Source organism: Pan troglodytes, chromosome 1 (genome assembly GCF_028858775.2).
Source record: "Pan troglodytes isolate AG18354 chromosome 1, NHGRI_mPanTro3-v2.0_pri, whole genome shotgun sequence".
In the NCBI taxonomy this organism is placed as follows: Eukaryota; Metazoa; Chordata; class Mammalia; order Primates; family Hominidae; genus Pan; species Pan troglodytes.
In genome coordinates, this window is record NC_072398.2 from 149,431,758 (window position 1) to 149,456,975 (window position 25,218).

Consider the following 25,218-nt stretch of genomic DNA (forward strand, 5'->3'; position numbering starts at 1 on the left):
CCAGCTATTCAGGAGTCTGAGGCAGGATAATTGCTTGAACCTGGGAGGCAGAGGTTGCAGTGAGCTGAGATCATGCCACTGCATTCCAGCCTAAAGGACAGAGCAAGACTCTGGCTCAAAAAAGAAAAAGAAAAGGATATTGGGCTCTTATGATCTAGTGAAAAGATTGACTAGTGAAAACAGATTCATTTGATTCATTTGTTAAACAAAGTTCAAGAACCATACCCCTAGGCAAGTTACTAACTTTATTTAGACCCTAATAAATAAGCCATACAATTTAAGAAAAGACAACGAACAGGACTCGCCTTTAATGGCAGAGCCTTTGCTTCTTTTCCTTCCTTCTTTTTGGGCATAAAAGATGATGTGCAAATAGTCACATGTTGGTAATTATAAAATAGTTTCCACAATTGTCCTTTCTTCCTGAGCTGTATTCCTAGTCTTGCTGATAGCACAAGTTACCATGTGAGCATTATGCAGAATGTTGGGAGCTGAATGGATGGCACTGTGAAATATAAGAAAAAATGTAAAAGTTTGCAGTTTTAAAATTTGTCTCAGTATGTCAGAACTTTCTGGCATCCTGTAGGTCAGCCTGGGCGATGACATACATACCTGATTTATACAGATTGATTTAGTCATGAAAGAGATTTACTACATAGCTATGCATCTGTATTTTCTGGAAGATAAGTAATTATGTGTTGTAGTGCACGTATCATCACACACACATGCATTCAAACACACACACACACACATGCATACACATATACACTTCTTTAGAAAGACCCAAATCTTGAACTAGAACCTATAAGGAAAATACAATAAAGTGCTGAGGTTAAAGAACAAATGGCCCACTGAGATTTCTCGGGTTTGGGTTATGAGAGAAAAGCTGAATTTCAGGTTAGATTTGGAGAGAGGAACTACATATTTTAGGCCAAAGAAAAAATGTTTTAATGAAAATTCAAAGAATTAGGACTAGCCGTTGAACATATGAGATGTGTGAGGGAGAGAGAGAGAAAAAAAGAGAGAGAGAAGAGAGAGTGATCTAGTCTTTGACTCTGTTGCTTTTTCCACTCAGTCATTGACCTTCTACCATCACGTGCTAAGGTATTAACACCAGCCTTCCTCATCTTACCACCAGTGGTTACTGCAGTCTCTCATGCTGCTAGTTTCTGCATGTATTGGACATTTTTTTTTTTTTTTTTTTTTTTGAGACAGAGTCTCGCTCTGTTGCCCAGGCTGGAGTGCAGTGGTGTGATCTCGGCTCACTGCAACCTCTGTCGCCTGGGTTCAAGCAATTCTCAAGCCTCAGCCCCCCGAGTAGCTGGGATTACAGGTGCATGCCATCACGTCTGGCTAGTTTTGTATTCTTAGTAGGGATAGGGTTTTGCCATGTTGGCCAGGCTGGTCTTGAACTCCTGACCTCATGTGATCCGCCCACCTTGGCCTACCAAAGTGCTGGGATTACAGGCATGAGCCACTGTGTCCCGCCTAATTTTTGTATTTTTTGTTTTTTTGAGACTGAGTCTTGCTCTGTTGCCCAGGATGGAGTGCAGTGGCTCTATCTCGGCTCACTGCAACCTCTGCTTCCCGGGTTCAAGCAATTCTCTGTCTCAGCCTCCCAAGTAGCGGGAATTCCAGGCACCCACCACCACGCCGGGCTATTTTTTGTATTTTTAGTGGAGATGGGGTTTCACCATCTTGGTCAGGTTGGTCTTGAACTCCTGACCTCGTGATCTACCTGCCTCAGCCTCCCAAAGGGCTGGGATTACAGGCATGAGCCACTGCACCCCGCCAATAGTTGTATTTTTAATAGAGACAGGGTTTCATCATGTGGGCCAGGCTGGTCTCAAACTCCTGACCTCAAGTGATCCACCCACCTCAGCCTCCCAAAGTGCTGGGATTATAGGTGTGAGCCACTGTGCCTGGCCACTGGTCACTTCATTTTAATATCTCCAATTAACTGCTTCATGTGTTTTAATTTTTTTGTTGTTGTTGAAGTAGCAGAATCTATATATGGAGAGAGGTTTGCTTGAAACTCAGGAAGGGGCAGGTCTTCATTTGTGTTTGCAGCTTGTAGATTGCAATTAAAATTCGGAATGGTGCCTGGCTGATGCTCTCAGGCTCTTCCACACTCAGCCCTATTGCAGAAGCTTTCTTTTCCACAACATCATCTCTTGAACTGTTCTGCCTTCCTTTTTCTTTCATTCTGCCTCTTTCTTCTCCCTATATATACTTTTCTGGCTCTGATGTTCACTAAACTGTTAAAAACCCTTTCCTTCCTGATTGAAAACATAGGTGGGGCAGAGAGGAATTATGTCTGAAATGTGAGAGGGTCACTACTGTCACATTTGTGAAATGACGAGAAAACATCTGAGGGAAAATCTGTGGAGGACATTATTAACTGGGAAGAAATTGGCCACATTCTCAGATGAATCTGGAATATTTTGGGGGCTTTCCTTGTGCTGTTTTTTGTTAGTTAAGATTTCTTCTTCTCTCTCTCTCTCTTTTTCTGAGGCGTAATCCTGGGCAGAAACAAAATTGCTTGAGTCAGGCTATCTTTCCACAAGGACATGGGGAGAGGGGTTGTATGTGAATGTGCTAATATGATTCTAAGTGCTTTCAAACTGTTCCTTTTAATTCTCTCTGTGGCATGTAATTCCTCAGGGACATACACCAAATTGATAAGATCAGTGCTAAAGTGAACTGTCTCTTCTGGTCCCCAGGAGCCTCTGACTGAAGAGTCAGCATACAATTGTGCATTAGTGGTGTTGCTGTCCTGTAGAAGAAACACTTCAGCACACTATTGACATCACAAGCAAATTAAAAGACTCACCAAAGTTAATATTCTCACATTATAACAACATCTCCTATAAATTATTAAAGCCCACACAATTTATTACCCGTGTTAGGGGGAAAGAAAAGCAAGTTGAATCATGAGGCATGCTACTTAATGATTTATTTTTTTTTGGTCTTCAATGTGTTGAGGTTTATAAATCATCCTGCTCAGCTCTGCACTGTGCCAAGGAAAACGCAGTTGCTAGTCATGCCCTCCTCTCACCAATGATCACCTGTGCACTGGATGGAAGCACACTCATTACTTGAGTGTCGATCAGCAGCTCTCTCTTTCAGACTGACTGTTCCTTTTCATTACTGTACTGCTTAAACATGGCATTGAATGAATATGATTTAAGACTTTAGATGATAGATCCAAGCCTTTCCAGAAATAAATATTAACTTCATTATTTAGGCAAGGTAGCCAAACTGATATTCTATCTCCAGGTTTTTAAGTAAATCAAAGTTTACTTAGAAATCTTGTGATCTAAAGTGTGGTCCTCCAGCTACACCACTAGTCTGTCTTGATTAATGTCATGCTTTTAAACAAACAAATATATTTTATTCCACTCTGAGTGGCATGTTTTATCTCTCATTCTACCACTGAACTAGGGCAAGTCATTCAAATTCTGAGAAACACATTTCCTAATCTATTCAATGGGCATGTTGTATTAGTCTCTAAATTATTATCTTCCAGATATAAAATTCTGATAGAGTGCAGAACTGCAAATCAGGCAGCAATTTGCCCTGCTGCTGGTGTTCTTGAGAGCCCTGTGCATACTTGCCTGGGGCATCTCTCTGCGTTTGCCCTAAGTTAGGTCTAAGAGGCCTGGGGTCTACTCTAGGCCTGTCTGCCCCTTCTTGTCTATGCTGGCCATAGAAGAGAAGAAAAATTTCAAGAGGAAATGAGCTATACTGAGAAGAAGTTTGAGATGGATTAGAGCCACTGAGATTCTTCTAGAAATAATGGGCAAATGTTCTAACAACTCTAAAAGTTCCTCCGGGGTTAGTTTACAATTCAAGGCTTTGGCATCCATTTGGTCTGGCAGTCTTTACTTATTTGCACGTGCGCCTTTAATGGTACAGTCCTATTCCAGGCTGGACATCTTAAGTACAAACACTGATCTATGCTCTGGAAGAGTCACCAGCGTGTCTGATTTTGAAAATAGCATCACATATTACTGTCTTTAAGTTAGCAGAAAAATGAACGCTCAAGTGTAAACTAAAAAGGCATGCAAATACAAGTTGTTTTAATACAGTTTCTCTTGTAAAGGCAATTTGATACACATACTTCTTAGGAACGAAAATAATAGACATCAATAATGCATGGGCTACACATTTAATTTGCTTTGCAGAAGTAAACAAACATGCCTGTATTTTTCATATGGAGTCTCAAAACTTGGGAAACATAGTTGGAACTTTAAAAATGTGTTATTTTAGATTACATCTGATAAGCCTGCATTTGTATCCCTGTCTCTGATGTCACCTAAATGGACATCACTTAAGCTTAATGAGCCTCGGTTTTCTCATCTGAAAAATGGAGACAGCAATCCTTAGCTGCTTCATAGGACCAATGTGCGGTTAACAATAGATGATGATGAATTTTTTTAAAAAAATTAAACTGTATGGAAAGATGAATTATTATGTTGATTTTAACTAATAATGATTAAACCCAATGAAATTCTAATTCCATTATCACTGGAATTATTTTTCACCCAAGAAGAAAGTTGGAATTTCATTCATCTACCATGAAAATCTTTCTCAGACAACATTTACACACTCCTTTTGCTTGAGGAGACTGTTGAATAGGTGGGGTAAAGGAGGCACTCACTTTTACCTTCTACCTCCAGGAACTGTACCATGTTACTGATATCTTAGAGTACACAGGGGCCAGGGCTGGTAGTGCTGTTTCTTTCTTGTTGGATTAAATTCAGCAAACATCTATTGGGCTCCAACCATGTTCCAGGCCCTTATTCACCACAGTCAAATGGATGAGTGTACTAAGGGTTCACTACACATAGAAAAATGATTTTCCTGTGTAGGTATCCTTTTCCCAAAAATATGAGTGTTGGGGTGTGGTGAGGACAGAAAGGCATACTTGGGAAAGTGAAGTTCAGGCATTGGTTGCCTAAGATCTTTGGACAAACAGACATTCAACTTATTGTAAGAAGTTGTAGGATAATGCCCTGTTGCAGAACAAAGGCTTCAGTGGCCTTTGCTAAAATGTAAGGTCCACTCTGCTGATTAGATAGAATCATTGAACCTTATGCTACCCTATATATACAATGGAATCCATAAGCACCCTCCCAAGAGGGGAGGCATTTAGATGAGATCTTTAAGACTTAGGTATTGTGTACCATGAATGAACATGAAAGGCTCATGGCATAAATAGCCATTCATTCTGTCAACAACATTAATTGAAAACTCAGGGGTGCATAAAGCCCCATTCTGGTTTATTGAGTAAGCCACAAGAATACCTTCACATCTGTATGCAAATATTTCACAACTGTGAAACTGAGGCGTGAGTGCCGATGTGAAGAGGCTGTTTAGTGATAACATACACATCAGCTGGGACTTTTCCACATAATGTTTCCCTGACCACTTGTGTGTCATAATTTTCTGCAATATACATGTCCTTTAAACATGTTATGGCACTTGTAAATACAAAAATTTATTCCAGTGTCCTTAGCAAAATACCACCAATTGGACTGAAAACCTTGGCAATGTATATTGGCAGAGTATTAGCATGTTTGCTATGTAAAGGTCCATATATTGATATTTCTTTGCATTCTATAAAATCTTCAGGTTTTGAATAATTTTATTTTATGTACAAGGTGAACAAATTTCAATTATTGTAAGAACTTTAGAAACAATATTTTTTTCACGCTTAATATATTCTCTCTTATCTACTCTCTTCCCTAACCTACAGTTTGAGAACAAGAAATGACATCTATTTTACTCTATCCAGGAATCTACCCAAACAGCCAAAGGCCTAAGTCCCTTCATGGTCTTGCCAATATTAGCTGTGTAACTCTGGTTGGATAAACTGCTTAACCTTGTTGAGTTTGGCTAACCGAGACCATTCTACCCCACCCATCGTTCACCTCTGCACATTGAAAGCTGCTTACTCTGAACATCTGTGACTCTGGGAGTGAGGACTTTTTTCTGGCTCTGAGAATATGCTCAGTTTACCAAAAAATGCAAACCAGAAGTACACTACAGTTGTTACCTCTGGAGGCAGACTTCAACCAAAGATAGGTGGAGAGTTGGTAGATAAATATTCCAGCTTCTTTACCCCTTAATTGAGCTAACACTGGGCAGCATTGTGTACCAGCTTTCATAGCTCCCCAGCACGACTGAACTGCCAAATTGGAAACCACCTTGAAAACACATCTTCTATTGGTTTTCTTCCCTTCTGACTCATTCCACACTCCCTATCAATGTTTCTGGGGATCAGCTCAAGTAAAATACAAACAATCACTGACTTACAGTGGTTTGACTTAAGATTTTACAACCTTTTGATGGGTTTATTGGGGGTATGAAATGCATTTCTGACTTATAATATTTTCAGCTTAAGATGGGTTTATCCGGATGTAACCCCATTGTAAGTTGAGGAACAATGGGATTTGCATTTGAATCTTTGTCTTACATTTCTGGGGTAACTCAGTTAAGGTATTTAATTTTCTCATGTGTAAAATGAAAACAATAATGCCTGTTCTACCTATCCATATGGTTATTATGAGGATCAAATGAGATAATATACGTACACATGCTTTGAAAATTGTGAAACACTAAATAAATTCACGTTTTTATCATTACTGCTGTTGCTATTGTGTTTTTTAAACTTTAATTCAAACATGTAAAATATTAGCAAATATAATTTTTTTCTTTATTTTTTCATATGCACTTTCTGCTTTTGTAGAAAGAATTATATTTGTAGCAAATATAATTCATTGGTGGTAAGCTAAAGAGAGAAAATATCTGAAAGTAATATGTAAGATAGGAAGTCACTGACAAAGGGTAGAGAATCAGTATCACAGGATGAAGAGAACTTTTTAACTGCTACTGTAACACCACCCAACACCCACATAACCCTCTCCCCCAAATGACAGATGTCAAAGGCAAAGGATTAGAGAAGAGACGACTGGCTTTTCCCTATTGTTACATACTGTTCTCAGGAAGAATATCTTTCCATCTTTTCTTTGTTTGGAAGGTGCCTTTTCATTATCTTATAAATTCACAGGGCAGGGACTGTGCTTAAATCCTTATTTTGTAGAATTTTTAAAAATTTAATCATGTTATTCAAATATTCAAAAAGAAAAGGCAAAACCGTCTTACTAACCAAAGACAGACAGATGGGGGACAGGCAGACGGAAGAGTTCAAGAAGCAGCAGTTGTACATAGCAGTGTCCACTCATCACCCAAAAGCCAAGACAAATATTAAGGCAGAAAGCTAGAGACTACTTAATCCTGTGTGTTACCTCTCAAAAGCAAATGTGTGGGGAATTTTTCAGGAAAAAAAATTTGTTGTGCCAAAAGTTTCTGTTGCTTGATACATTTTAATCACCTCACTCAGAAACCTGTCCAAAAAAAAAAGTAAAATCTAGGGATTCTGGAAATAAAAATTCATAAATTAAGATCCTAGTTTCCCTCTTTGAGGAAGACACGGTCGTAGGTGGTGCCGAGCTCTGATCCGCCCGCTCCTTCTCCTGACTCATCGCTGTTCGCTCTTGCCAAGGAACAAGTTGGTCAGGGAGCCGCGCAGCAGCCATGGCTTTTAAGGATACAGGAAAAACACCCTTGGAGCCGGAGGTGACAATTCACTGAATTCGAATCACTCTAACGAGCTGCAATGTAAAATCTCTGGAGAAGGTGTGAGCTGACTTGATCAGAGGAGGAAAGGAAAAGAATCTCAAAGTGAAAGGACCAGTTCGAATGCCTACCAAGAGTTTGAGAATCACTACAAGAAAAAATCCTTGTGGTGAAGCTTCTAAGACATGGGATCATTTCGGGATGAGAATCCACAAGCGACTCATTGACTTGCACAGTCCTTTTGAGATTGTTAAGCAGATGACTTCAGTATTGAGCCAGGAGTTAAAGTGGAAGTCACCATTGCGGATGCTTAAGTCAACTATTTTAATAAATTGATTACCAGTTGTTAAAAAAAAAAAAAGATCCTAGTTCCCACTGTGATGGCATTAGAAGGTGGGACTTTCAGTAGGTGACTAGGTCATGAGGGTAGAGGCCTCATGAATGGGAACAGTGCTCTTATAAAAGAGGCCGCAGAGAGCTCCCTCACCCCTTCTGCCCTGTGAGGACAAGGAGAAGACAGCTGCCTATGAACCAGGAAGCAGCCCTCAACAGATGCTGAATCTGCTGGCGCCTTGCTCTTGGACTTCTCAGCTTCCAGAACTGTTAGATATAAATTTCTGTTGCTTATAAGCCACCTAGTCGATAGCATTCTGTTATAGCAGCCCAAATGGACTAAGACACTCAGATATAGAACTATTATTTAATAGCCCAAAGAGCTAAGCAAATGCTAAGGCAAGACATTCATATTGCAGGCTCATGTAATTATTTATATCTTGCCAAACTAAGTAAGTTTTATTAACGGAATGAAGAACTTGGCACTTCAGTTTTTGTGACATTGTAATTTTCTTAAATGTTAATCAGTTTTGACCACATTTGCCCCAGTACTGAATATACTTAGGGGCAAATTTAGTTTTAGCATGTGGTTGACTGCCATGTTGAAATAACGATCTTTGGTAATTGTTAATGATTTTAATGAAGTTGAGTACATTCATAGCAGTTATAGGAATGCCACTGCACAGAAGTCTGTCATTACAGTCACAACTTATGTCCTGCAAAAATACTCTTCAGATGTAAAAATAGGCACATTGTTCACAATCTTTCAATTCTCTAAATGTTATTACTCCCATGTTTACTGGGAAGGTACAGTTAAGAATTGTCCTCTAAATTTGTTCCCTCAAAGGCTTTTGTTTATCTTCATTTATATATTGACTGACTTTCTTTGGGATCCTTGGTTCATAAAAAGTATTGCATTTCTCAATTTTAAACTGGATTCAGGAGGTTACTTCCCATCCCCCGCCCCTTCGCTCCTATAATACTCAGCTGGTGCTGCTAGCATAGCACATGTCACACTCTATTATAGATAGCTGTAGAGGTGTCTGTCACCTCCATTAGACTAGGAGTTCCCTGAAGGCAGTAACCACCATTTCATTTTTGCCTTCTTAGCACCTGTCAGTTCCTGACATCTAGTCAGTGCTCAATAAGTGTTTGGTGATTAAAGCAAATAGACACAATGCAGTGTGTTTATATTAAATGTGTTTGCTGCTTCACTTTACACCAGTTGTGACTTATTCTATTATATTCTTATAAAAGAATACATTTTAAAACCAGAAAGGCACAATCACATTTGGATTGAAAATGATTTACTTTTTCAATGTAATTGTTTTTCAAAAGCTGTTTGCTGTCCAATGGCTTACCAAGTTTTAAATATTTTCTTTCTGAAAGGTAGGATTTCAAAAGATTTCTAATTTTTTAAATGGATTTTTACATTGTCAAGAAGACACGTAATAGGTGAGACCAATCTTTCACCTGATAAGTGTGAGAATTCTAACTACGTTGTGATTTGTTCAATTCAAGCCACTGATTTTAAATAGGAAAAGGAATGGAATAAATGTTTTTAAAAATCCCAACTGTTGAAAAGTTCTGTAATATAATCTAAAATAAATATACTAACTTAACTTTTCCTTATAATAAGGAAACTGGTAGTTTCAAAAACCATCTGCAGGATAAATATTTATGGAGCAGAATGACAACTTGACTTATCCATAGCATTGGCATGCATTTTCTTAGTTCATGTTTGATGAAGCATTTCCACTTTGAATTTTTCAGTGAACTAAAAGAAGAGTTTCATTAACTATTTTTGAAAGATAATGAGGCCATGATCCCTTTCCAGATGTTTCACTCGTCAAATAATTGTGATCTTTCTTCCAAATCTCCATGGTTGCTTGATTCCTATTTTCTTGTTTATTGAGCAGTGATTTATAAAGATGAAGAGAAGTAGAAGTGCCAGGCAGATGATGGGGATCAGATATATTTCATCTGTCTCCAACATACAAAATCTTGTACTCTGCATTATTATAGATTCAAAAGTATATTTATAAATCTAAAAATTGGAAGCTTATACTCTCCTGAGACAGTGTATATAAACATATAATAAACAATATTCTTTATGTGTTTCTACATACATACATAGTTGTCTATCCATGTGTAGAAATATATAGAAGCCTCTATTTTTGAAGTCTCCGAAGCTTCTTGCTTGTGGTCAGCCATGCCAACAAACTTCGCAAAATTTAGGCATCATTTTACCTTACAAAAAATTGGAGCCTCTTTAGATTCATTACTAAAGGATAATCATCTCAGATGTGGATAGAGATACTCTTTTTTAATGGTTTCTGCTTAGAAGCATAGGTACACTTTTAACTGTTTGTCTACAGAAGGAACTCAAGAATATGGCTTTTTGCAGAATTTTCCTTGGGGTCTAGGAAAGAGACTTGAATTTTTGCTGACAGGAGACTATTCTAACTATATTTTCAAATATTTCAAAGCATAGGAATAAGAGGTAATAGAGCCCAAAACCCAAATTAAGGTACACTGAAAAAGCTACATTTAAATAAGATAGTAGATAAGTGAGTGATCACAAATAATGGAACATCAGCAATAATCAAGCCAACGCTCAGTGTACACTATGCACTAAATACTATTGTAAATACTTCACATATTAGTTCATTTTTGCCCACAGTGATCTCATGAGGTAGATACTAGCATTAACCCCAATTTACAGATTAGGAAACTGAGTAGGCACAGAAATTTAAATATCTTACCCAAGTTTACAGCTCCAGTAAGGGATAGCGTGGGATAGAAACTGAAGCAGCTCATCTCTAGGGTGATTGTTATTACACTATTTAATAGTGAGCGCCAGGTGATAGGAGAACTTTGAGCTATTTGTGTTCTATCCTGCTACTGCACACGTTTCTTGTAATTGCTCCCCAAACTGTCATTCCATTCCGTTCACTTTGACTATGTTAGTTCTGGTTTTGACGAATGGGCTAAGAAAAGTGATAACACCTATCAAATACAAAACCATAATGAACAGGAATTATTTTGCATCCTTTTTGGCATTATTAATATTCTTTGTATTTTGACCATCCTAGTTCTATTCCTTAGAAATTAATGAAAATGCTTCTAGGTCATAAACAGAAATGTAATTGGGATAAATGGGTTGTCCCAAAGAAGGAATAGGAAAGTACCCATACCCAGCTACTTCCCTTCCCTGAGAAGGGAAATTGCTTTACTTGGGCCATTCCCCCGCCCAGGCAGCCAACAGCCAATACTTTACTGATATAAGGAATATGAAAGCTCTTCCTTCCCTGCCTGCACCCACTTCCCCACCCCTACACCCCCTTCCCCACACCTACACACATACTATAAGGGCGAATTGACCTCTGGTGCTCCAGAGCTTCCTGTAGGACCAAGCTCTCACAGTTTTCAGCTGAACATACTTCTTGCTTAGCTTTCTTCCATTGCCCTCTCCTTCCTTCCCCTTCTCCGAAAGCACTCCCTCAATAAATTAGTTTTATAAGAATCCTTCTCTTAGTTTCTGCTTTTAGAGATCCCAAGTCAAGTTGAATGACACTGGAAGGGTCCTAAGAAGCAGAGACTAAGCTGAGATTCAGGAGATGGATGGCAATAAGGCTCTTATCACTGGTGGTAGATGCATTATTGTTAGTCCCTGGCATCATATAGCAGGGAGATTGTTAAGATAAGATCAGGGGTCAGCAAACTATGGCTGTAGGCCAAACCGAACTCACTTCTTTTTGTAAATAACATTTTATCGGAACACATTCATTTAACAATTTTTAGACAGAATTGAGTTTTTGAGACAGAGACCATATGATCTCAAAGCCTAAAACATTTACCATCTGGTTCTTTCCAGAAAACATTTGCCTACCTCTGGCTAAAATTTTCACCCATGATAGCAAACTGGGTTGAGATATAGGTAGAAGAGGATGTAGTAGCTGATGCAATGTCTCTGGCTTTGAGAGGTATGGGGAAATTGCAACTCTAAAGATATGGCTAATTGTTGCTAAATATCACTGATGCATTGAAGAGATAAAATAACAGGCTGTATTAGATATCTATTGCTTTGTCACAGATTATTACAAGTTAGGCAGCTTAAAACAACACACACTTATTATCTCCATGTTCTTATGGGTCAGGAGTCCAGGGATGTCTTAGTTAAGTCCTCTGCTTTAGAGTATTTTACAAGGCTGCTATCTGGGTACCATCTAAGGCTAGGGTGTCACCAGAAGGCTCAACTGGGGAAGTATCCACTTTCAAGCTTATGTGATTGTTGACAGGATTCAGCTCCTTGTGAACTATTCGCTGAAGGCCATCCTCAGGTTCTTGCCACATGGGGCACCCAATAGGGCAGATTAATTGATCAAAGCCAGCAAGAGAGGGATTCTGGTAGCAAGAAGGAAGTGACAATCTTATGTAGCTTAATAATGGAAGTGATGTCCCGTCACTTTTGTCATATTCTGCTGGTTAAACATAAGTCACAAAGCCAGCCCATATTTAAGGGAGTGGATTACCCAATGTCATGAACACTGCAAGGCAAGGCTTACTGGGAGCCATCTTAGAGTCTGCTTAATACACAGACTCGGTTCTATTATTTGGCATTTAAAGCAAAACGTGATAGTCAGAAAACCTCATTAGCATCATTTAAAGAGACATTCTTCTCTTGTAGCTAGAAAGCAGACAGATTTGGAGATCAGGCTCATGGCTCATTTGCAGAAGTGGAAGAACTTTAAAGGAGGCTAAATTCTCAGCCTAAGCAAGCTTCCTGTGCAAAATTTAGGACTCTGAAAAAAAGGAGTAGTACCCTGAAGTTTGGGATAGGGATATCTGAGTAGATGAGCACCTTACAACTACATTGTCCCCTGAACATGTGTGGCTCACAGAAATGGCTAGTAAGCCCCCTCTTCTCTTGTTGGAAGAGAAAGCTTCTTTCATGAAGACTATGCCAAGGTCTCAAATGAGGCAGATGCCTTATAAGACAATCCTCAGATCTGCCTGTACTTTCCCTCATGGAAGTCAGACTGATAATTTGGGCCACATTTCAGCATGACCCAGCTAGGGAATTGATGGCCTGCTAAGGAAGGAAATGAGTTACACACTCCACGTGATATCTAGGACTTGACTGCATGTATGCTCAAAGAGTAGGCCTGGGAGTGGATCCTGAGGGTCCTGGCAGAATATAAAGCTATGTAATGGACAGTTTTCTCATATGGGGTTGTTCTGTTGTAACACAGGATTTAATACCTAGCAAAGTCTTATGTGATAGGTCTAATGTAAGACTGGGATAGCTCTCGGTAGCTTGGAAAAAGTAATGGGTCACATGAAATGAAGTAGAGATCCTGGCACTATAGTAATAGATTGTGGAGAAAGAAATAAACCAATAAAAAAACTGAGCATGCAAAAATGGGTTCATTATGGAAGATTGAAATATCCATATCTATGTTCCTTAGGAGAGCTTGGAGGACATGCTGTTTATTAACATGATGAAGAATTTGCTGATCAGAGAGATTCCAACATTGTGGAGAAGCATAGTCCTTCTTAAACCAGGGATAGAAGGACATGTGATTAAAAGACTGGGGTCCATTGTAGCAAGGGGGATGGTAGGATTCCTGATTAACAGGGGCCACAGGAAAGCACTTAATTGTCAGAAGCAAAGTGAGTGCAGTCACCACAATGGGAAACTGGGTTGACATGGCTGCTGTGTGGGCAGCGGTGGGAACTGTCCTAAGCTATCCATGGAAATGTTTACTATGTGAAAGGGCAAGATAGATGAGTCACCAACAAGGGTATTGGTTCATACACATAATCAAAAGAGATAGAAAATAAGGAGCAAAAGGCTGAGATCGGATGTCTCAATGGAAAGTCATAATTTCTTGCCTTGTCTTCATACCTGAGTGAGTTCTCTTACCCAGAAACTATTGACTGAAGGAGATGCTGGGTCTCCATGAGACAGGAACTGCAACATTATAGTAAGTGTGTGACTCTTCAGTTCTTCCCCAAAAGGACCAAGAGTATTTACTCAGAAAACTGCACACTGGAACAAAGGGAATGCTCAGATCTTTTTAGGATTGGTAGATATAAGATATGAGTTGATGCTGACAGCACCACCATGGGCCACTTGATAGAGTATGGTCATGTAAGTGTCAGGAAATAAACGGAATTCTGATCTAGACTTATTTCACAGTGGTTCTACTGGGTTTACACACTCATTTAATGATCATTTTTCTAGTCCTTGAATGTATAATTGGCATGAGCCAGTTAGAGGTTGATGAATTCTCCCATTGTTTTCTTGACCAACTATTGTACTATCAAAGTGGAAGTCTTTAAAACTATCCTCTATGGTCAAGTTAGTAAATCAAAACCAGTTACCACATCCTGAGGAAAATTGCACAGATTAGTGCAATAAATAAATAAATACTACTCTCAAAATAGATAATCTCGAAGATTTAAAGGATACATAGGTGAAGGTCCTCTATCTGCACATAGCTGAGCAATCTAGACCATACACAAATTAGATGGATCATGGAGTTCTGAGCAGAGTACTGCCAACTGAACAAAGTTATAGTTTCAATCACAGCTGTTATGCTGCATGTGATATATTTACTAGGGCAAGTTAACCAGATACAAGATATGTGGTTATTGTTCTGGCAAATGTGTTATTTTTAATACCCATTAGGGAGGGGGGATCAGAAGCAGCTTGCATTCATATTGATTAATAACAAGAGTCATGATCTTGTCCCAGAGTTATGTGAGTTCTCCAGCTTGGTCCAAATATAGTCTGTAGGGATTGGGACTGTATAGACATTCTACAGGGCATCATCTTTGTGGACCATATGGATAAAATCATGTTAATTGGACCAAGGAACTCACTTTATAGAAGAGGAGGTATGGCAATGGGCACATGCTCGTGGAGTTCACTGGTCCTACCATATGCTAGCCCAGTTACAGCACCAGCTTAGAGATGGCATCCTATGGGGATAAGTATTATCTTTCGGAGTATAGTGTGCACTTTAAAGCAACAGATACTATATGGTTCTCTGTCCTCAGTGATTAGAATACATGAGTACAGGAATCAAAGAGTAAAAATAAGAACTCCACTCAACCAACACTCTCAGGGACCCATTCCTGCAACTTCAGGTTTTGTGAGTCTAGAGGTCCTAAGTCCCACAGGAGGGAAACTTCCACCTAGGGGACCTAGGAAAAGTCTCAGTAAACTTAAAGCTATGGCTATTGCCAGATTACTTTGAGCTCCTTATGCCAATAGACTAGCTGGCACAAAAAGTTACTGTATTGGCAGGATAAATGACCTGATTATCAGGAGGAGGCAGAAATGCTGCTACATGCTAGAGACAGGGAGCAATGTGTTTGTCACTCAAGTGATCTGTTGAGCCGCATCTTGGTATTCCCATGCCTTGTTTAACTGTAACAGGCAAGTACAGCAACCATAACCAGATTAGGGCCTGGTAATCAGGTGCTTAGACTCCTAAGTTATGAGAATGTGGCTTATGCCTTCAGACAATCCATCTAGACCTGCACAAGTAGTCACCCATAAGGAGGAACATCTGGAAGAGTGATGAAGGGGTAGATGATGATTATGTTACGGGCTTGGGACACACTGCAGCAGTGGAAGCTACAGTTTGTTTTACTCATCTTTATCTTATACAGGAGCCCAGGACATGTGACTAACCAGAATCCTGAAGTTGTTGTGCCTGAATGGAGTAAACTAAATGTCAGAAGCAAGTGGTTCTGAGGAGTGCAAGGGGTGGCCTGCAGTGGCTGCTATTGGCATCCTTCTTATTCCCCAGCGGCTGTAAGTGTTTTTGGCTGCTAACAGCTCATAGCTCTCTCCTTCCCAAAGATTAGGCCTCAGCTGAACCAAGCTAACTTACCTGAGAATTATCCTCCCTGGGGATAAGAGGAGCTAACTCTGTGGTACAATATATGCTCTAGAGCTCCCCAAAGGAGCAGGCTCAGCTAAGGCCAGTTTTCATCCTTCTTAGCTACCTTCTTCCCTGCTTCTGCCTATTCTGCTCCTCTTGTTTCCCTCCACCCGAGAGCACTCCCTTTGTAAATCATTTTCAGAACAACTTTACTCTTGGTCCCTGCTTCTAGGGATTCTGACTTAAGCACCCATCTTCTACTATTAACTATACTGGAAACATATTTTTTCTACCCATATCACTCTGACCCAAACCTGATCGTATGCACCTGAAAGGTTGTATGTATTGAGGTTGCCAGTTTTGTTTTGTTTTTAATTATACCTCCTAAACCTAAAATCCCTCCTTAATTTATTATCATAGCAAAGGCTCACATTTTCAATTCTCAACCTCTCTATAACTCACAAAAACGATTCTATTCTTGTCATTCTCCAAGCCTTCCTCTATACTGATGCCAGCTATTTTTTAAAACACGATTCTTATCATGTTACTCCCCTGCTTAAACATTTTGGTGACTTTCCACTGCTTCCTGGATGAAGTCCCCACTCTTTAGCATAACATACAAGGCTTTGTTTATTGGGCTGCAATTTGGAGCTGAATTATGATAGACTCTTCCTCCTACCACACAGCCTGTATACCATATGCTATAGTCACAGTCAACAACTTCTTCTTCCCTGAATAAGACATGCTTCGGTTTCAATCTACATTATTTCTTCTGCCTGGAATGGCCACTTCTTCCTTTTCTGCTTGATGAATACCTACTTATACTTTAAGATGCAGCTTAATTTATTAACTTTTTTGTGAAATTATTATTCACCAATCCAATACCTCTTTCCAAACTCAAAGAGGTATTAATAACTCCCTTCTTTGTCTTCTCACAGCACTAAGCACACACTTGTATTATGATGCTTGTCATATTCTTTGTTATTGTTTATTAACATGTTTTTCACTTCCACACAACTTTGAATGTTCTAAGAATCATGTGATTTGTCTTTGTACATCTACTATCTCTCATATGGCTTAGCATTGTTCTTAAATAATGCATATTAATTGAAGGAAGAACTTGTCTTGTTCTTAGATAGCTTCGCAGCCTGACAAGTTGATTGGTTCTGTCCTTGCTCCTGTCTTCAGTCATTTTCCTCTTGTTGGTGATTTTGAAACTGAAGAGTCTCTGGACAGCTGTCTGTTCACCTAAGTCTAATGACTCTCCACAGCGTCAGTCCATCATTGCTTGAATTATATAACTTTCCCTCTATGCACTCAAATACATTCATGCTCCCTGTGATTTGTAACAAAGGAGGGTTAAGAAATAAACTTTTAGCTTGGTGACATAAATGCAAGCTAACATTTTCTCTCTCTTTGAAGGTGGTAGGAAGTAAGGAGAAAGTGAGAGAAAATTGCTTGACAAGTAAATAAATCCCCACCTCCTTCATAACTTCCTCTATGTGCTGTACTCACTCTGAATGCCAATTTAATTGGTCAGTTTTTCTGCTTCATCTAGACTTACATACAAGCAGAAAGTGATGCTTTTTACATTTTTAGTTTTTTCTAAATAAAATTATTTCTTTACATTTTTGAGGGGCTGGGTTGTGAATCTCACCTAAGGGAGTTCAAATAAACATATTTTTTCAACCCCAGTATATTATTAAAAGTTGTTATTAGTGATCCTTGATTAAACTAGAAGGTAAAAATGATAATAAAAAGGCCCTGCATTATAGCAAACCCAATGGTTAATGTGGCATAAATCATGGTTATGAGACTCTGGCCTAATAATATTCATTTTTTTTTCCTCCAGCCACATTCTCAGCCTCAGCTCCTTCATCTCCCTCTGACTTCAAAGGAATCTCTGCATGAAGAAGGAGGGCGCACAATAGAAGAATTGGCCTGATTATCCCCTTCTGTTTGGAAATGGGTGAAGATTACAGATATGTTTTACTTCTTCCTGTGCTTTGGACTATATAATGTCAACTACCTCAAGCAAAACTCTCTACCCTGGCTAATATATAGATTTGGATTATACCAAAATTGCCTAAAATTGGAAACAAGACATTAATAATAATCTGTAATGGCGTAACATAATAGAATACATGTTTATTTTCATTGGCTTTAGCTGGTATTAAAAAAAAAGGTAAATTAGTTTAGAGATGTAAATTTTATATTTATTATATCCTGACCTTTTTGCTCATCCTCCACCACTTTATATTATGAATGAGGTAATTAAAAAGAATCCACTTATTTTTTGTTCTGCTATAGCACATTTTTGCCCCCTTAAATGTGTTTTTGTGTATGTGAATGTGTGTGTGTGTGTTGTGTGCATTTATTATTTTAACCAAAGTGTGAAAATGAAGTTGTAATGCTAAAGGCCAAAGGAATGAATTAAACTGACCTGTTAATTAAAAGACCGTGCTTGAAGTATTAACCAGGAACCACTGTTGGACTTTTCATCCTCAACCCAAAATGAGAAGGCAAGCACAATAATCCCACATCACCTCTGGAAATTATGTCAGGAAATGTTTTCTCAGAGTCAGCTACTGGTCAAGACTTACATCAAGTTAAACAAAATAATGAAGGATCAGGGATTCTAGAAGGGCCAAAAGTTCGAACAGGAGACCTTTAACCCCTTTGCCTGCAATGCATAATAATACTTCCTGTTGGTTTGATATGTCCTTACCATACTCTGAAAGAACAAACACTTATAACTTCCATATTAGGGACTAAGTCTTCTGTCCCCACCCTTCCTGTTTAGGATTATTTTCCACAGAAGTGAATCAATGCAGTTTGAACTACAGAATGAATATGACAACAAGAACAAAAACCCCAAATAGACCAATCTACCTAAAGCCATGTCTTATTAAACTTCCAGAATATTTGGGAGTGTCCATACTACGAAATAATTACATATAACTGTATATGAATTTAACTAAGGTTGGCTTGAAGTTTAAAATGTCTTTAATAAAAACTCCGCTTTCCTTATGTGAGTCTAGATAGATCATACAGTTTAAGATTCACCAACAAAAGCTTGTAGCAGTAACAATAGAGGGAGACTTGACTTCTAAAAACAGCTCTTTCCTTTTAGCTATTTCTGCCCACAAATACAGTTGATTGCAGGTAAGTAACATGTAAGTATTTTTATCATTACTAAAAGAGTTTGGACATATATAAAATATACAGGAATTTTAAAATTAATTGATTGTTGTGTTAAGCCTCCAGCTTTAGTGGCTTGTCATTATTTTTCAGCCAGCGCTTAGGATTTACTTCCTAATGCCCCAAGAAAATAGAGCAAGAAACTTGAACACAAACCTTTCCACCAGGTAACTCTAGAGTTTATAAGCAGCAATGAATGACATTTCCTCAGGAAAATCTTAGAAGTTATCACTGTTGCTCTTTTTATTAATCCATGTTTAACCTGAAGCTAGAAACTACGTCCCCTTTATTTCCGTCTCCAGAATTTGTATTGCCAACTGTGCTATGTTGAAGTTTATATGACAGGCCATTTCAACACTTTTGTTTAGTTAAATAGGAGTGCATCACTTTTAAAGAAAAGCACGATTGCCAAAAAATATAAACAGTCCTAACTTTGATTAATATAAATATTTTAAAACCAGAACATTCTGTTACATCTTACAAAAACAATTCGGATGTAGCTGATGGGAAAGAAAAAGTGCTTTCATACATTAGACAAATCCAACAAAATACAGCTGCAGACCAAATTTTAAGTAAATACGAATTGTTTGTCTTTTCAAAGGGCTATGGTATTTACTTAAGTGGAGTTATTTTAGAGTACTTTATGTTTCATTAGTAAAAATGAAAGTTTTAAAGATAGTTTTATTTTTGAAGTATCCCATTTAAGTTCCAAGTCCTCTAATTTAAAAATACCATTAAAATTACTCCCCCTGCCCAGTGAGGGTTATTTGCTAATAAGCCACTGGACAAGAGATGTGTGAAGTGAATAGATGAAGAAAAACGTTGACAGCAAAAGGGAGGTCTAGGGGGTGAAGTTAGTTTATTAGGCCCTGTTTGTCACGAATGGCCCTGCTGCACATATAAAAGCAAATCCCTCTACCTTAGAAGATTAATTCTGAAGGAGGCACTCTTAGGTCAAAGTATACATAAGCGTGTGCCTAATCTCAGAGAAATCAGGCTATTTTCTCATAGCAATTAAGCAGAGGTCTGGGGTTTCACCCACAGTGTATTTAAACACAGGATACAATTAAACCCCAACGTATTAATATCTTTGCTCTGCAAAATTACCCAGGAAATAGATTTTGCCCTCTTTCAAATGAAAAGCAAGTCAAGTTAAGAGAATAACTTGATTCTTAGCTAAGTTGCTTGAAATAAGAGTATCATAATTTCTTCTAATTGCAAATGTCTTATAGACAGAGGTAGTTCTTACTTTACAATAGGGTAAGAGTTATAAGCTTTCTAGTTCCTTTAATCTAAATAGCAAACCTTAGAAGTGTGCTTGAAAACGTATTGTTTTCAAACTGTAATTAAAATTCTGACACAACATATGTAAAAAATCAAATCATTATAAAAATCTGAGAATTCACTATTTACCACCAACAAAATATCTTCAATGGGGAGAAGCTTTGCAACCAACGTGAAGAGTAAAAAAAGTAAACGTAAATCTTAAGCAGTCAAGTGTCTGGAAGGGATTGCTTTCTATAGAGGTTTTTCTTCAAGTTATTTTATTCATATACTTATGTCAAAGAGTGAACCTTCTAGGGAAAATTATAGCCAGTTTAAAATACTGCTTCACAAAGAAAATAAAACAACAAACAACTTTTATTCATTGTACATCAGTTCCCTAAAGGCAAAAATTTTTTAATAGTATAAAAGTTATATTAAATGAACTACCACCTTTATTCAGATCTTGAACAAAATAACCTTTCAGGTACTAAAAGATTTTTAGTAGAAATATTGTTACTTCTACATATCAAGTTAATATTCCAATTTATTGCCAAACCAAATTCTCTTTGGTTTTTTTAGAGAATAGTAGGGGAAGGAAGTTGGTCTTGGAATAGGAAAGGATATAAATTTATAGTTTGTCCTTTACATGGCTGAATCACTAGTTTTTTTCTTTTGTATAGGCGTTTCTAGTAAGATGTTGGTGTACGGTATAACAGAATATCCAGTGAGAAATCCTTTAACCCATGACACATGGGAATGTTCTTATACATTAATAAAACTGAAAGAATGAAGCAAAATAGGATGAATCAGATGTGGGAGAGAGTGGGTTGTGTGTTGTGTGTTGGGGGTGGCTGTGTGGTTGCCAAGGTATTTTCCCATCTAACACTCCATTGTTGCTTTTAAGAGGAGCTGAGTACTTAAGGTAAAGTGCACGAGGCAATGTGTCTTTGAAAGCACACTATAAATAGTTTAGGCACTTTTTTGATGTGTGGTGGGGTATGTGAGAAGGCATGCAATCTGAATTTTACGAAGGATTGTTTTAATAGGACCAATGACTTTAATAGTACTTGCTGACATCATTGGCAAATTGGTCTATTCTGTAACCTTTAAAATTGCAGCATATCCCAAAATGAGTTACTTATTAAACAGATGTTCTTTTTTTTTTTCGAGTGCAATTGACCTTTAAATGATTATTTCTCAGCACTTGCAACAAAGAATCTCACCTCTCACCTTTATACTTTTGATGCTACAGTGAGTGAATCCATAACCTTTTCACAACATGTAAGGAACGTGCCACACAACGTGGAATTACAATCACTAACGAGCACTTTTTCTTTTAAGGGGGAGTCTTATTACTTATTATTAAATTATTGCAATACACAGAAGCCATGCAAAAGTATAAAAATAGTGATTTTGATCAATCTGCAACCATTTTAGAAAATATTAACTCCAAAAACACCAAAGAATAATTTACTGCTAATGACAAGTTTCTACTTAAGTTTTCTCCCCTTAACTTATTTTTAACTAAAAAAAAAATTTTTTTTGAGACAGTCTCACTCTGTCTCCCAGCCTGGAGTGTAGGGGCGTGATCTCGGCTCACCACAAGCTCCACCTCCTGGGTTCAAATGATTCTCCTGTCTTAACCTCCCCAGGAGCTGGGATTACAGGTGTGCGCCACCACGCCTGGCTAATTTTGTATTTTTAGTAGAGACAGGGTTTCACCATGTTGGCCAGGCTGGTCTTAAACCCCTGACCTCAGGTGATCTGCCCACCTTAGCCTCCCAAAGTTCTAGGGTTATAGGTGTGAGCCACCACGCCTGTCCTGTTTCCCCTTAACTTCTGAGGCAGGGGTGTGTGTGTGTGTGTGTGTGTGTGCACGTGTGTGGTCGTGGGAGGTTAAATACCGTATTTGATTGGAAAAGCTTTGTCTTGAAAGTTCAGGCACTTATGCAATATTTGTAGGCAATTTGGTTTAAACCTACATGCAACTAGCACAGTACCCCTTTCAACTAACCAGAAGGAAATGCTTTGAAACTCCAGAAGTATTGATGAAATATATATCATGTAATATTAGAGATTTTAAGATTGTGCTTTCCTCAGAAACACACACATTTGTAAAGATGAAATGAGTATAATCAAGTCGTGGTTATCCTTAATTAAGTGGAGATGGCAATTATAAACGTTATTCTTTAGGAATCAAATCAAATCTAACACATATTTAGACGAGCTAATGCTTTCTGGGATCTTTTTACATTAGTAAAGATATCCACATTACTTTAAGTCCCAATGACCTTTTATTGAGTAGATAACCTAGTTTACTCTTTAGTGGAGCTGCTGAATCTGATAAAGATTTCATTAGCTTAAATATTTTCCCGCTTAAAGAAACTGATATTCCAATCTTGAAAAATTCCGAGGAAAAGTTTTTGATTTGAAGGATGAAAACACCATAACAAGCTAGTAGTTTTTACTTTACATACATTTTACTACATTAATGTACAAATACCTGCTTATGTTCAAGAATAAACTTTTTTTCTTGCAAAGCTGACCTTATTTGTAAAATACTGTTTTAGAAAGGTGTTGGAGTGACTCATAAAATATTTAAATATCAACCCTCTACAGAATAAAAAGGCATTTTTCACTTGTGTGTTCTCTTTTTCCCACATCTTTTACAAAAGGAGCATATTGGAATGAATTACAGAAAAATCTGAGAAAATTTTTCTTAAATAATGAAAAACAATTGTTTGGAAGGAATGTTCACTCACAGTTTTCTTTTCGGCTCTGATTTGGTAATGTTTTGTAAAGCATAAGGACAGCCACAAGCCTTCATTGGAGAAATCAAAATTAATGTCCTTTGGAAACATTGGGCTCTAAAAGAAAAGGAAAATAATAACAGATATATGACATACTTGGCTCCCTTTAGTTTAATTTCGAAAAAGGCAAATTAGGTATTATATTGGCATGTAATCACAAAGAAAAATGCACAGACTTAAAAGTAAACCGACTCATTGTCAAGACTTCCAGAGTCTTATTCATTCATTGTGGTGGCTGCTGACAAACAACAGAAGGAAATCAACAATGCTGGATAACATAATCATCAAGGGTTTCTATGTCTGTAAGCCATTTAAATTCTTGACATTGAATATTTATAGTGAGTGATACTCCTTTAACATAGACCATATTTCAGGCAGCTCTCAGCACTCCTGACCTTTCATACCCACATCCCCCTTGGCTTCATCAAGGCCCCCTCTAGCATCACGCCTGTTCAAAAACTGGGCACCCAGCATCACTGGCAGTTTCTCAAGTGCCCACTCATTTTTCAATACCCCTGTTTTCTCTTAACACCAGTTCAGCGTCAATATACTATCTGCCCTTTCACAGGCAGCCCCCGAGACACAGTTGTGTTTATTTTGTACTTATCAATACAATGTAAATCAGCATGGGCATACCTCCTTGGGGTTAGTGAACCTACCTTGTCTGTGAGCACAGACAGCACTTTGGTCACAGATGTGAATGGTTAACTGTACAAGCAAGGAGGATAAATCCACATCACAATACTTCATTCACCAAGGAAATCTGCAGTGGATTACGGCTTCTCTATGGTTAAGTCTGGTCTTAATTTACTGCTTTTATTCAGTTTTCAACCACAAACGAGCCCCTTATGAGGCATTCACTATGTAGAATTGACAACTCTTTTTATCTACTTGAAAAATATTTTTGGATAATAATTTATGGTTACAAAATATTTTAAGCAGTTTGAATAGTTATATTATATTCTTTCCATGCTTAACGATGCAGTATCCCCTGTAAAAATGGAATGCCAGGCAATCTGGTAATTTTACGTACAGTATTTATAACAACAGAGCAATTTGGCCATATAGAAACACAAATGTAAAAAAAAAAGCTGTGCATATTTCATAGGAAGTCTTTTAAAGACTTTTTTTTAAAGCTCTTAAATTGCATCTCAGGAGAAAATCAGAGTTCAGAACAGTGTCTAAAGGCCCTATATATAGGTAAAAAAATAATTTTGGCAAGCACTGTATTTTATTTATGGGTTATTATGCTTAAAATAGCATATTTTGAACACCCTTCAGAAGGAAAAAAAGCTGCAGATGCCTCTGAAGACACAAGGGAGAATTCATATGCTGTTTATATTTTATACATGAAACCAAAATGTGTCGGTAGGTTTGCACTTTTTCACCATCAAATATATTCTCTTAATTTATATTCTGAATTAATGCTGTCTTTAAAAAATCCATTTGAAGATGCTCATTATTATTGGGCATGGAGTAGTTTTCAAGGTCTGATTGCCAGTAACTGGAACTACTCTAGAAATCCCCGATAGGCTGAAAACACATAATATACCTGTAATAAGTAGCAAGTGCCAGGATCAGTTTGTCATTTTAGAGGCACATCCCCTCGTATTGCCAAGCAGTGATCTTGTAACTGGAAATAGAACCCATGTAAATAAGATGGAATGTATTATACACATGGAGACAATGGAAGCAGCATGGTTGATGCTCTTTGAGATGATAGAGTTCCTTTTGCATTGCTTTAGCTTAAACCATGGATACACAAAGCTTTGTAACTTTCCCGTTGGTGGGATTTGAGCACTTTCAGACTCACTGATAGTAAGAGATTCTTCCCATTGCAGAATGAACTCCCCATAGATAAACAAAGGAAAACATTCAACTGAGGTACTAGCTGTGTTTTCCTCATTAGTGGCTACACTGTTCTGAGCAGGGAATGAGTGTTTGGGGAAAAGCATCCTTGGCATTAACAAGAAGGAAAGGACATTGCTTTTACAAGGAGGAATATTTTATATGATTTTCTAAAATATCTCTCTTCAAGTGCCATATGTAAATCATATTTTTTAAAA

At 37.9% G+C, this 25,218-nt stretch overlaps 1 protein-coding gene and 1 pseudogene across 8 annotated transcripts in view; one reads left to right on the forward strand and one right to left on the reverse strand.

Moving 5' to 3' along the window:
- Positions 1-25,218, reverse strand: part of ADGRL2 (adhesion G protein-coupled receptor L2) — a 682,398-nt gene that overhangs the window by 387,910 nt on the left and 269,270 nt on the right. For 7 of the 8 annotated variants that reach the window (XM_054683454.2, XM_054683462.2, XM_054683492.1 and 4 more), the window contains one exon: positions 23,105-23,209. The gene's annotated coding sequence lies outside the window, so the exon portion shown is untranslated. Of the gene's footprint in view, positions 1-23,104; positions 23,210-24,704; positions 24,786-25,218 lie in introns of all 8 variants that reach the window. The other variant, NM_001190486.2, reaches the window with a different exon arrangement.
- LOC129144004 (small ribosomal subunit protein uS10-like) lies at positions 7,600-8,002 on the forward strand (annotated as a pseudogene).